Source organism: Aythya ferina (assembly GCF_964211825.1).
Source record: "Aythya ferina genome assembly, chromosome: 7".
NCBI classification, from domain to species: domain Eukaryota; kingdom Metazoa; phylum Chordata; class Aves; order Anseriformes; family Anatidae; genus Aythya; species Aythya ferina.
In genome coordinates, this window is record NC_140302.1 from 10,912,941 (window position 1) to 10,927,785 (window position 14,845).

General features: G+C 38.5%; 1 protein-coding gene and 1 long non-coding RNA gene across 4 annotated transcripts in view; one reads left to right on the top strand and one right to left on the bottom strand.

The window, feature by feature from the left end:
- Positions 1 to 14,845, bottom strand: part of NRG3 (neuregulin 3) — a gene marked incomplete at its 5' end in the record, with an annotated part of 417,127 nt that overhangs the window by 376,897 nt on the left and 25,385 nt on the right. The gene's annotated exons all lie outside the window — the stretch shown is intronic.
- Positions 1,087 to 6,176, top strand: LOC311439550. Its single transcript, XR_014694813.1, has 4 exons — positions 1,087 to 1,212; positions 3,472 to 3,618; positions 4,875 to 4,915; positions 5,472 to 6,176. It is a non-coding gene; the product is annotated as an uncharacterized lncRNA (long non-coding RNA).

Genomic DNA, 14,845 nt, shown 5'->3' on the forward strand with positions numbered 1-14,845 from the left:
GATTTCTAAAGAAGAAGAAAAAAAAAAAAAAAAAAAAAAGGCCAGAGGAATTTCATCTGGCTTTGTGATTCTTGAAAAAGGGATGTGTTTGTATTATACATCTCTTTTTGACAAAGCACAACTCTAGTATATGCTTAGATAATCCTGAATTATTAAGAAAAATAAACAAAAAACTATTCTACATGGAAAGCATTGAAAACCTTTTTAAAATATTTTACTTGAAAAGAACCGCTTAATTCCAAGAATAAAGCAAATTGAAATATTTTGAATTATGAGGTAATTTATAACAAAATCTGAAAGCTCTTTACTTGTCATTCCAAAAATATATACATATTTTACTTCACCACTTCAGAGTGTGCTTACACTTCAGGTAGGCATGGCATTTAGGGTTGAAAATCTAGGACTGCACGAGAAACAGGTTATCATTTCGATATTATCCTTAATTTTCACAACAATCATTGCCAGAAAGAGAAATGGAAGCAATGACTTTTTTTAATTCTCATTACTAACTCTGGCTTTCTGAAGCAATATCAGAATTTTAATGACTCATATATTCTGTGAACGAGCATAATGAACACCACAACTCTGACATTTGCAATGTTCTGTAATTTGATTTGTTGGCAATTCCTGTTCTCTCCTGTTTACAACCTGCATGAAAGAGGTGAAATATCTAGCCAGTCAAAATAGAGAGTATTTATAAGACTCAACTTTATGGATTCATTTTAACTCTCCAGTGAAGTGGAGAGCTTTGCATTATTATACATCTCGAAAAACCAATACGCACATACCCAAGTAATAGCTATTTTTTCAAGAACAGACATATTATGAGTTTGAATAGCTTCAGGGGAGAACTTAGCCATATGCTTAGCAAGTCTCCCAAAAGTTTAAATTCTACTTCTTAATAAGAAGATATACAAATGCTAATGCCCCTTTCCTGACACAGAGCAAAATGAATTTTTAAGTCTGCAGTTTCCATCCATTGTCTCCAAGCCACGAGGAGAATGGAAGGTGATACTCGCAGGACATGGGCTGACCAGTTAATGTGAGATGGGTACCCAACAGTGACTCAAACAGCCATGGGACCAGTCCTTCTCCTTCCCTCCACACCATTTCAGTGAGCCATCACCCCTGCTCCCTGCTTGTCAGTATGGTGCCAATGCTAGCACGACCCTGCTCTGCCCCAGATAAGGCACTGAACCACCTCCTTCCACAGTAAGTGATACCCCATACAAATCTGGTCTGAGGCCTGCTGGGTTATGACAGCTGGAACTTGACTATTCTACCAGTTATCTCAGCTGCACCCCACATGGTCCTTCGTGCTGCCAGAAAGTGAGGGAGACCTTTGTCAAAGATTCCTGAATTAGAATTGTCAACAAGATATTGTGAAATAAATCTTTTTGGGTTCCTAATTCATATCTTTATTGGATCAAACAGAAAAAACTTCTAATTTTATAACAAGCATGCCCAGCATTTCTCCATATGTTGATTTTCTAAGCTTTCAGCAGATAAAACAGACACCTACCACACCTCTTGTTTAGGAATTTTATAGTCACCTTGTGTGACATTTCCTTCCTGGCACAGACACAATTAGCACGGTACCACTGCTCAAGCAACCTGCTGCACGGACAGCAGTAACACCAGAGCCCTCTCATCTCTCCAGCAAGCAGCCAGCAGCAACATGAGGTTTCCTCAACAAATCTCTCTACATGCTTTGTTCTGAGCTGCGGAAAAAAGAAAGAGCTGGGGGGGGTAGTTTAGTCACCTTCCTCCGTTGTTCTCTGCTGCAAATCCTGATTCGTGCCCAATTTGGTATTTACTCCTCTCTACGAGATTATAGTGCTGTCCATCTGTCTGCATTTCAAAGAGGCATCCACTGGGGGGTGGAAATAAATCTTTACTGAAAAAGCCTGTTTTCTTTCATCCATATTTGGACCTCTAAAAACAGTCATTTTTGACATTTCAGACTTGTACAACTAACAGCAACTTGAAAAGCTTTTTATAGCCTGATCTCTGGGACTAAATATCATTTTAAAATGAAGTTATTTTTTCTTGATACTTTAAGTGCTTCAGAAATAATTGCAACCCTCTTTTTTCATAGATGACTGTTATAAATGCTAATAGCTGTTTCAAACTATTTTAACATCCCCACCAATTACACAACACCTTAAGTGCAACAACGCATTAAAATTATCTGTAATTTTTTTTTCAAATTATGTTTGAAACAACAGTAAGGAATAAGATGTGAGAATGGTCATTAACGATGAAATCCCATTGACAGATTTTATATGCATGAAAAATTCTTTCAGGATGTTGACCATTCGGAAAGTTGCTTTTTGCACACACACTTCCATGTCATACTTCTGGCTGATGACAGAAACATATGAACAAAGTTAAGTAACAGCCCTGTCAGTTCATGAAATATAAATGTATTGGGGAATAGCGAAACAGTTCATATAAAACAAAAATGCTGGATAACACTTGTTTTCCTCACCTATGGTGAATGTTACAGTGGTGAATGCATATATGGATATATATTATTGTAACATACTATAACCACATTTAATAGTTTAAATAAAAACATCTTAACATTCCTAGTATTCAGATAAAAAGCATATACATAAGAGCTCTTCATTGTATTTTGTTCAACATATTCAAAGAATGAAACAACATACAGCAAATCCACTCATTCTATCCAATTTTAGTATTAAAAGAAAAAAAGTATTCACTGATCAAGACTACTCTCAGAGCACCTTGGCAAAGTAAAATAATTTTCAAAATTGTCCTTAAGCTACTTCAAGCTTTCTGAGCTATGTGCCTACACTGTGTGACACACTGTGGCCCAAATTAAATACATCTCGAAAACAGTTGAATTCAGAATAGCAAGGGTCCTCTTCATCTCTTTCACAAATAAATTAAGTAAAAATACATACTTTGCAGTGAATTTCCACCCTTTGTGTTGTTTACCTTTGTAGTACAGCTTTCTGTCAAGTACCAGCTTCATAGAAAAGACAGGGAAACTGCAGAGACACTCGGCTTCTGTGGTACCTTTTGTTCTATTTGATGGACAGGAGCTCCATTCTCTACACTTCTTTTCAGTGCCAAAATCTTTATTTTAGAGAAGTATTCTGCACTACTTCTGACTTTTGTTTAGCCTCTACCCTAGAACAGGTCGTTTAATATTTCCCACTTTTCCATGGTAGGGTGTGCATCTTCATAGTGCTAATTATACTGAACTAACCCCTGTACAGATGCTCCTTGTATACATCGAGAGAGCTTCTGAGCAAGGTAGGCTGCGTATCCCACATTTAAGTGAAACACCATGCTATTTGAAGCCTACTAAAAGTGTTTACATAAGGAATTCATGCTGGTTTATGACCTTCTGTCTGGGCTTGCCTTCTGAGCCCTTGAAATGTCACCCAACTACAAGGAAGACTGCATCAATTTACTGACTCATTATTCGGGGTTTTGTAGGCTACTCCTAGGGAAGCAATACATGGAAATGAAAATTCTGTATCACAAATTTTGGCAATTCTCACAAAGGAAACTGCATTGAAACAGCAAGAATGTGAAAAGCAAGAATGTGAAAGTATGACAAGCATCTCCTTGGTTATTTCACAGGTAAATAAGTATGCAGAGTGGGATTAAACTGTTTAGAAGGGTTTAAAAACAGTAGAGCTGCTTGATTTTCCACATATTAACTGAATGATACAGGCACACCTTAAAGGCACAAGAAATCTAACAGTCTCTGCCAGAAACACAGAAAAATTCCCTGAAGTCCCAGGGAATTATCAGTCCCAGCCTTTTGTTTGCTAGACCCATGCAATCGAAATAGCCTCTCTCTTCTGATCTAGCTTCTAAACCAAATCCTCTCCTGAAAGGAAAAAGCAGCAGTCACACTCTGGAAACTCAGATCAGCGAAGAGAGAAGCTGGTGAAAGCATGGAGGAGGAGCAGGTAGCACAGGCACAAGGCTGCCAGCCTGCTGCAGGGGAGATACGACAGTCCCCCAGCAGGCAGAGGGCCCACAGCTCTGAGAGGAAGGAAAAGGATCAGCTCTTTAGAGAGCATCACAAAGACTCATGCTAAGACAGAAAGAATTACCAGACAGGAAAATCTCACTCTGAGCAGAACATTTTCCAGTTAGCAGTCTCTACTAAAACTAAAAGGCTTTGCTGTAGAACTCTTCAGTATCATGACCGGCAAGTCATGATGAAAGACAAAGACCTTTGAAAAGACTTCCCTTCTTGGAGGAATATATTCTTCTAAACCTGACCTACACTAATAGGGTTGATTAAAAAGTATAGTTAAAATATGGAAATTCTGGGGAAAAGAAAGATTTTTCAGTATTAAATATCCTATTTATTTTTTTCAAAACAGGTGCTAGTTAAGGCTTGCTTTATATCAGTATTATGAAAAACAAACAAACAACAAACAAAAAACCACAAGATTATTATCTTGCATGCCTTAATTAATAGCTTAATTCTCCAAATTTGTATTAAAATTTGTATACAATTCAGTGAAAAGATGACAGTGTTTTGTTTTTTTGTTTGCTTTTTTTTGGAGGGGTAGTTTCCTACTTCAGAAATTTGCAACACCAAAAATTCCAGCATTGCATCTTCACTGACCCTTTCTTGCCTTCTGTTCTTTAACAACAAGAATAATTTTTCCTTCCTCTGAAAGTTAGCTAAACAAATCTTTGGACTTGCACAAAAAGTCTGCAAGAATGCAAGTGGAAAGAATTCTAATCTTCATGGATACATTCAAGAACACTCTGTATGTGTTTTTTTTTTTATTATTATTATTATTTTTGTTTTTGTTTTATTTTTCCTTGTCAAAACAACATTTTGATATAGTTTCATCTTTTCTTTTTGGCAGATTATTGCACAATGGTTTTCTAATGCACGGGGAGAATGCAGGTACACATTTAAGCAGCCTCCAGGAGCACTATTCCAACACTGTCTCGTTATAGATCTTTCTCTAAACTTACTGATATATATTAATAAAGTGTTAAATTATTTTCTTTTACAGATTTCTGGGCTTCATCCTCAACCATTCTTGGTGCAATAATTATAAGCTTATCAAGCAGGGAATAAAAGGCAACAGATTTTTATTCTTTCAAAGAACAGCCAAGCTGTTGCTGTGGTTTATTATATAAAACCCTTAGTTTTGATACTGTGATTAAAATGTCAATTTCCTTAAACAGCCATTCTCCATCAGATATATCTGATTAAATTTGCATAGCTTAAGTATGAGAATTAAAATTACTTGAAATTGAGATAAACTGCTTGAAAGCATAGACACACAGCTTGCACACATGCCTAACTCTTTAGAGCCATGACTATCAGACTAGCTGTGTTGTGTTCAATCTTTAAAAGGACCATCTTTCTCACTGGTGATATGAAAACATTGGTGTCATGAAGCAAGGGCATCTCACATGATGATGTGACTTGACTTTGATCAATATTTTGACAGGTGGCCAAAGGAAGCCTTCCTCTGAGGGCGCAGCACTCAAATGGAAATGGTAGAAGACAGACAAAGAAAGAACTGCATAGGATGAATCTGGCCAAACCCTGCTACGTACAAAATTCTGACTGGCTTCGGAGAAGTCAAGTTAGAAGGAAAAACCCTCCAAGCTCAGAAAATATCCCCGAATTTAAAATAACATTGTATCATCAAACAAGCTCTGAGCCATTAAGACACAAAAGTGTCTTACTGACAGCTTTGTATTGATCACTAATGTGCTAAGTATAGGCAAACAAACACACATTGAAAAGAAGATAGCAGTTTGCTCTTTTCAGTGGTTAAGACCACTTGAAAATTATTTTTCTTGTTATTAAATAAAATAAAATAAAATGTTTCCAGGGCAAAATGAAGCGCTGTTAGTGAAATGTGCATTTAGTGGCAGCAAAAACAGTGTTTTCCCCCTGGAACTCTAGAACTGGCATCCTAGATCCACTACAAATCATCAGAAATGTGTGATAATGTGGTAAAGCAGTAATTGAAAATAAATATTATACTTATTTGAAATTACAAACCACTTCACACTATTAATTACTCCAGCAAGCTGTGTATTTTTTATACTTGTAATCACTCATAGAGATAAGATTACTGCTAAAGCAGACTCAAAATAAGCGTACATGCCAACAGCTGTTTAAAAAAAAAAAAAAAACAAACAACAAACAAAACTGAAAAGAATATTTTACCCAAACATCTTGAACATGTTGAAGCCACTGTCCAAGCCACTGTCCATCATTTATCAGCAGTCCTGGCGATCGGGGGAGGTCCCAGTTGGCTGGCGGCTAGCAAATGTGACGCCCATCTACAAGAAGGGCCGGAGGGCAGACCCGGGAAACTACAGGCCTGTCAGTTTGACCTCAGTGCCAGGGAAGCTCATGGAGCAGATCCTCCTGAGAGTCATCACGCAGCACTTGCAGGGCAAGCAGGTGATCAGGCCCAGTCAGCATGGGTTTATGAAAGGCAGGTCCTGCTTGACGAACCTGATCTCCTTCTATGACAAAGTGACGCGCTGGGTGGATGAGGGAAAGGCTGTGGATGTGGTCTACCTTGACTTCAGCAAGGCTTTTGACACCGTCTCCCACAGCATTCTCCTCAAGAAACTGGCTGCTCTTGGCTTGGACTGGCGCACGCTTCGTTGGGTTAGAAACTGGCTGGATAGCCAGGCCCAAAGAGTCGTGGTGAATGGAGTCAAGTGCAGTTGGAGGCCAGTCACTAGTGGCGTCCCCCAGGGCTTGGTGCTAGGGCCGGTCCTCTGTAATATCTTCATCGATGATCTGGACGAGGGCATCAAGTGCACCCTCAGTAAGTTCACAGATGACACCAAGCTATGCGCATGTGTCGATCTGCTCGAGGGTAGGAAAGCTCTGCAGGAGGATCTGGATAGGCTGCACCGATGGGCTGAGGTCAACTGCATGAAGTTCAACAAGGCCAAGTGCCGGGTCCTGCACCTGGGGCGCAATAACCCCAAGCAGAGCTACAGGCTGGGAGATGAGTGGTTGGAGAGCTGCCAGGCAGAGAAGGACCTGGGAGTGATGGTGGATAGTCAGCTGAATATGAGCCAGCAGTGTGCTCAGGTGGCCAAGAAGGCCAGCGGCATCCTGGCTTGTATCAGGAACAGTGTGACCAGCAGGGCTAGGGAGGTGATCGTCCCCCTGTACTCAGCTCTGGTGAGGCCGCACCTCGAGTACTGTGTTCAGTTTTGGGCCCCTCGCTACAAGAAGGACATGGAGGTGCTTGAGCGGGTGCAGAGAAGGGCGACAAAGCTGGTGAGGGGCCTGGAGAACAAGTCCTACGAGGAGCGGCTGAGGGAGCTGGGCTTGTTCAGCCTGGAGAAAAGGAGGCTCAGGGGCGACCTTATTGCTCTCTATAGGTACCTCAAGGGAGGCTGTAGCGAGGTGGGGGTTGGTCTGTTCTCCCACGTGCCTGGTGACAGGACGAGGGGGAATGGGCTTAAGTTGAGTAAGGGGAGTTTTAGGTTAGATGTTAGGAAGAACTTATTTACTGAAAGGGTTGTTAGGCATTGGAACAGGCTGCCCAGGGAAGTGGTGGAGTCACCATCCCTGGAAGTCTTCAAAAGACGTTTAGATGTAGAGCTTAGGGATATGGTTTAGTGGGGACTGCTAGCGTTAGGTCAGAGGTTGGACTCGATGATCCTGAGGTCTCTTCCAACCTAGAAATTCTGTGATTCTGTGATATGTTGAGCTGTGTCCATGCTTGCTGAGAAACTCCTGTCCCTGCCAGCCCCCTAATGCTGACCTGGAGCAGCCACTGACAAAACACAAATGACCAACCTTTGATCCCTCCTCAAAGTGGCTAACTTTTGCTAAATTATATATTTTTACTGCATTACAGCATTTCCTATGCCACAGAATGATCACCCAGGTTGGCTGGGAAGGGACCTCCCAAGAGGTCATCCAAGCCAAGCCCCTGCTCAGGGCAGGTTTCATCGGATCAGGTGGCTCAGGCACTTGATCACCAGGCAGCCTAGAGGAAACCCTAATCCCCTAAATTTCTCAGTTAACCAGAAATCATTTAACATGCAGAGAAAATTAGTAGAAATTAAAGAGTATATGAAAAGTTGTTATTTATTTTTAAAAATATGAGAAAAAATAAGTGTATATGCAAGAATGAATTTGATAGCAATATTATTTTAAGACTGGCACATTTAGCAGCACAATTTGATACTGCATGATAAAAACAAGTCAATATAAAACAAAAGTTCCCTATGATTTATTAAAGATAGCCACTTTTTAATTTTTTTAATTGCATAAAGCAAAAAGACATCTCAGGAAATATTCTCACTGAACTTCAAAAGAGTTTCTTCCTTTAAGCATGACTAGAACAACATCTTCGGGTCTATTTAAGATGACACAAAAGCAGGCTTTTATAAACTTCAGTGTGCAACTTCTTATACATTTACACAACCTCAATCACATGAAATCTTTAAATCAAGATTACAGGTAATATGGCTAAAAGCAACTTCACAACCTTTGCAATCAGGGCCTGATTGACACTAAAAGTGTTCGTGCACCTTAAAGTAAGTGCCCCAGAAGTTACTGGGATTTCTATGTTGAGTGATTTGGTTGTCTTTGGAAAACTTTTATAGTATTGCTTGTAAAAAGCATAGGTTTTGACGCAGCAAAAAAGTTAAAAAAATACAGGATTAATTTCTGTGTCTCTGACCAGAGCCAGACTACAGTATCACAAAGATTTCAAGAGATTTAAAATCTACAAATTTATAAATAGGTTATTGTTAATCTGTTTTATCACCAGTTGCCCTTCCTAACAATTTGACAGATTCTCCAACTAGTTGTTGTTTTTTTTTAACGTTACTTGATCACAAAGTGTCAATATTTTTGTGCTAATCTCATTTGAAGTTCACATATCTCAGACTGCTTAGCTATTCTGTTGATATTTCTCTAATTTCAAAAGAAAAAAAAATACTTCACGATGGTTATTATCACAACTTACTTTAGGAGGGGGGGAAAAAAAAAAAGAGAGAAAGAAAGCCTAGTTTCAGATGAAAAGAAGAGCCCAGGAGCACTGAAAACAGTACCAAGTGCCAGATAAATCAAAATGAAATACTGAAAATTGGCAACATGGAGCAGGAAATTTCAGTCTTCACATAGGCTCTACTGAATGTAAATCAGAAGATGCAGACACAGGCAAACATGAAGACAAATTTATGGGAGTGCTACTATGGATCAATTTCTTCTCTCAGTATATCTCCTAAAATAACACATCTTTGCTTTAATGTCCTACTGCAGGACATGGAGCTGCAGAGAGAACTGTCAATTCTGACCAGACTCATCGCACCGCGGCAAAGCAGCACTGTGTACATACCCCTGAGCTGTCACACCAAGCACAGAGGGTGTCCTGTATGCTCCCCAAAGCCTCTGCAGAAAGAGCAGAGAAGATGCTGCTGTTGCTTGGATTATAGCAGGAGCACAGTGCAGCTTTTTCACCTCTGTAGCTCTGGGATCAAGTGAAGAGATTTGCAGAATATGTGAATCCCTTACCCTTTCAAATGTTAAATGACATTAGCACTGTCTTTGATGTAATATTCAACTGATATTTCCATGAGTCTTTAGTGAGCAAAAGAATATAAGGGTTTGCTTCTAGCTTTCACCTAAAAATTTAAAAATACATTTATTCTGTTGTTTTTGTTTGTTTGTTTGTGTTTTTTCTCCCAAAACTAAATCAAGTAGCATCTTAGATGGGAGGTCAAAAAGAATGTGACAGCTATTGTAGCAACACTGTATTAACCACATTGCTCACAAAGTGTATACAGAGAAGACCTTGGCAATGGTTGATTACAATTATTTAATTATTTTACACATCCAGCAACCTAACTCACTGCTCATTATCTTAATTACAGGTATTTTTCTAAGTGAAAAGCAATTCTTCATCAGAGTAAATGGGAATGGATCTTTTTTTTTTTTTTTTAAATCAAAGTTAATCACATATGCTAATGTTGGCATGTGCAAAATTTACTGAAAATTCTGTTGTAATGCTTAGAAAATTATGTTATGAGAAAAAATACCAATGCTTGTATAAAATCTGTGCAGAAAAGTCTTTCTCTATACACTGAATGGGATTCTATGAAAAATGAGCTTCCTATCAGTTCTTTGATCAAAAAAAAGGCCAAAAAATTGTGTTATAATTGTCTCATTATTATTAGACATCTTGACACCAATTGAAAAATGAGGTGCCTGGGCATTGCATCAATGGCCATCATAGTTATCCTCTCCTCAAAGCTCTATAGAAGCAATTCCTATCCTTATTTACATATCTACATTAGATATATTAATAACTAATAGCAATAGACTAATATTGCTGTGCAGACTAAAAGCAATGCCCAAGTTACTTTTTGGGCAAAAGCCTTGCAGGTTCATTTATACTCCTATAAATGATGTTTTAAGCCAAATGGAAGTTCATTCAGCTTAGTATATTCGTTTGGTATCAAAGCTAACAAACTTTACTAAACGATGCCATGATCTTCTAAGATGTTGTAATATAAAATGATATGCCCTAAACTTGAAGTGCTAGTATCCTTTTATTATCTCCTTTTAATTGTAACACTGGCTATGGATGTCAAAAGAACATGAGAACAAAGCGAAAAAAAAGAAAACTACAGAGAGCTCTCCTGACAACAGCAAATGTTTGAACACCAGAATTTTATAATCTTTTTTTAAAATTTGTTCTGTGCTTTAAGGACATTACATATTTAGAATTTCACACTGAAATATGTTATGTTTGCGCGTAATAAATACCCAATTTCAGAAGCTGGAGCTTAAATAGATCAGATACCATGGTTTGAAATCCTATCATATACTAACCTACAGATCATCTGACTTAAAAATTTTTGAAGAATCAAAGGCTGTTCTCCATTTTCTGAGTTGGGATTCTTGTGGGTGATGTGACTGTTGGTTCCCGGCCACATTCACCTCCCTCCTTGTGCTTGGCTGGTCCTCACAGCTCAGTAGCATTTTTATGCAGATATGGCTGTAGTGTAGCCATGGGCACAGTGCAAACAGCAAGTAGAAGTTTCTCATTAGGGACATTACAATAAGTTTGTCAGGTTCATACTGCTCCAGAGTTATCATGGAGGAGCAACTGGTGTTTATAATTTCATAAACATGATGGGCTCTGTATTCTACGTACAACTGCTTATCCTCCACAAGTTTATCCCTGCCCACGGCAGGGATGTTTGAACTGGATGATCGTTAAGGTCCCCTCTGATCCAAACCACTCTGACTCTGAGTTACCCAACTGTGACTTAGTTTCTTTGCCCGTAAAATTATGTATTACAGCATAGATCTCAGATAGCAACAGGTCTAACAGATGACCTGATAGATGACTAATATCAGAAAGCTGGGGCTCAAAGACTGAGGAAATAGTTGAGGATATGGCAATATTGAAGATTTTATAAGGAGTTCTGTACCTAAATTGTCTGTGGGCCTCTAGCTGAAATGCACACGAAGAAAGGTAGTATCTGGAAAAAGCGGAAGTCCACTGTCTGATATTTTCACTATAGCAACTACGTATCACACATATCCTGTCACGTACACCTGTCAGTATAAGCATAATGCCTCCACTTCTGTCCCTAGGCTGAAACCCCAGCTGGAGTACATGAGGTTTGCACCCCAGACAGAAGAGGCTCCTCTCAGAGATTCCTGCTGTCTGCCTCCCTCAGCTCAGACCCACCACAAGCACCGGACCCCAGGCTTCTGCAAAGTTCCCAGCACCTCCTACTTCCAGAGCCAGTTAACAAACCCAGCACTTATTAATGACTTAATCCTGGTATTTATTTTAAAACTGTGCTTCAGTGAAAATCAAGATATGAAAAAGGATTTTATTTTGTTTTAAAGATACTATAGAGAAGTATTTTAAACAATTCTTGTGTCATAACACCCTACTTAGTGGGAAATCCAGCTCTAAGTATTAAAGTATACACAGGGGAAAAGCAAAATAGAACAGGGACAAAGACATCAATGTGTTAAGTCAGCTTTGTGCAATTCACTGCTCTTGTTCAGGAATGATCACTTCAATTAGAACAAGGTATGGCTGATACGAAGGAGAGGCTTATCTTCACAGAATAGCTGCTCTCAACACTGCAGGCTAAGGGTTTGCCCCTTGAGCATGAGTAGTGTTATTTGAAAGACAAGTTTTATTGAGCGAATCTAATCCAAAAGTTATATTTCAAAATCAGGTGCAAACCAGTAATCTACTTTTAACCCATTATTCACAGTTGCAGTGTTTCATAGCAACATACCCTGCTTGACTTGCTTTTGCATTGCGAAAGTGACAGGGTTGCAGCATTTTCTGTAAATTACATGAAAATTATTAATTATTCCTCAACATTTCCCTTGAGATTGGTGATTTTTAGGTGCTAACTAATAAATGAATTATTCTTGTAAGCTGAAAGATTTCAGCTGTTCATTCTAAATTGGGAAGTTCAGCTTTCCCAATGAAACACAAGAAAGCCCTGTAAAAGAGCAGTCATATGTATATCAGACAGATGCATGTTTAAAAAGATAATTAAATTGTACAATGAAGTTGTTCCAGCTATCCACATTTCCTCCGAATATTTGTCTATGTAGACTGACTGCAGTAGTATTTAAGCTATTACTGACTTACATATTCTCACATGGGGTACATACAATGCAGTTTTAGATTAGAGGGAGTTTTTATCCTGGTTTTTAAGTTTCAACAATCCTGTCTAAAATTGCACTCGCACAAATTCACATACCATGTTTAGGCTTAGCAGCACATGCATGTGACAGACAGCAGCAGGAAAAGCACACTGTACTGTCATGAAGAGGACTAATGACTTGGCTGCAGAAGTGATTTGCAGGGAGCAGCATTCAACAGAGTAGCAGTATGCTCTTATCTCCTACTCCTCTGGTAACACCTGAAGGGAACTGACATATCAACTGGACACAGACCACAGCTGAAGCACCATGCTCCCTGCCTCCGTTATCAATTCATCACTCAAACAACCTACACTATTCAACACTCAAAACAACCTACATAAAGAAACAGAAGGTTCTGCTTAGTACCCTGCATGTATAACATGTTTGCTATGTACCAGTGCAATACAGGTTTGAGAGATAAGAAAGAACTAAGGGAAGGATGCCATACATGTGGCATGTATTTCCTTCCACTGTAAAGGCCACTCATCCAATTTGGTTCACACTGAAGTATGCTGAAATCATCATCATTAAAGGTCATCAGCAAAACACATAGTAAGATGTATGTTACAATGATAACAACAAGCAGAAAAACATTTAATGGATTAAAATGGAAGAGTTAATTCCTCAGTGAACATTATTTGATAGATAATGAAATAATGGCACAAAAACTTGAGGAACTCACCTCCATAATATAGTTCAACAAAATAGTAATCACAAATAAAAATCTTTAGCCATTACAGTTACACCCAACTGCAAAACAGTTGGGTGCAGCAGCATAACATCTGCAATTACACCAAAGAAAACATATATTGATTCCACTTTCTTTGATGCATCATACCATCATAGAGCCATGAAGAGCAAAAAGAGACACATGCATCTTCAAAACATACTTAAAATATTAATTGTAAAGCACAGCATATTTGGCAACTCCTTCCCTGCTATTTCCACTCAAGTATAAAACAACATCTCTGTGAATTCTGATGTGCCACAGTCTTTCTACCTCAGGCAATGATCTTATATCTCATTAGCTAAGTAGGTCTGAGCAGGATCAGAACTGAAAATGTGCAAAGAGGTCAAGATTCAAACCTGGAGGGTATCCGTACGTGAGAAGAATTCAAACCCACAAATGTAACATTCATCTGAACGTTTCTAATCCCCTCATTAGATAAAAGGACCTGCACTCTCTTTCATACACCAGAATAAGCACCACGCCAAGACTGTTCCCCCAAGATCTCCTGGAAATCAATTGTTCTGGTTTTCATTTTGTGGTCTATTTAACATGATTTTATATGATACATACAGACATTGATTTTGTATACCACTTGCTCACTTGAAAGCATTATTGCCCTTTTTCTCCAATGCCATGTGACAAAATCAACTAAATGATGCAAAGGCAAACGTGTAAATCGGCCAGCTGGAGATTCTCTCCAAATACCACAAATCAGGCGCGACTTCCTCTCTGCTGCTTCCAGCTGTTTTCCATACCAGCTTTGGTCATGACTTTGATCAGCATGGCTGTTCCTTTCCCTCACCTATACTTATTGCGGTCATGTTTGTTTTAAGTATCTTAAGTTTTAAATACTTATAGTTTTAAACACATACACTGTCAGAACAGATACTTTTATGTTTTAAGTACCAGTAAGTCATTACGATGCTTTCTGAACCCACCTAGGAAGCCTTCATTGTTAGAAGTCCGCACTAATCATTCAGAAAGAACCTTATCTGGGTATTTTAACTTTGTTGTTGTTGTTTTTCAACCTATCTAGACCTGCAGATCAAAATTTTGTAACTTTATATCAAGCTATTCAACACATTAGTTAGTTACTTGTTAAAAAAAAAAAAAAAAGTATTCCATTATATAATATACAATCTTCTTCTCAAGTATTTAGAATATATATATATACTGTAGCTTTACTTCCACAGTTCTTTACAAAACCATTATTAGACCTATGCCATTTTTAGAATTTCACTAAACTGTTTATAAAGACAACTGCAATAATTCATAGTTGTTTTTTTTCCTAACAATTTGATATCATTTAGCAATTGCCCTCATGCCCTCAATTCCTAAGGTAAGGTGCTCCCAGCTTTTCCATTTTTATCTATTTGTTGTTCATCATTATTCTCCTGTTGATT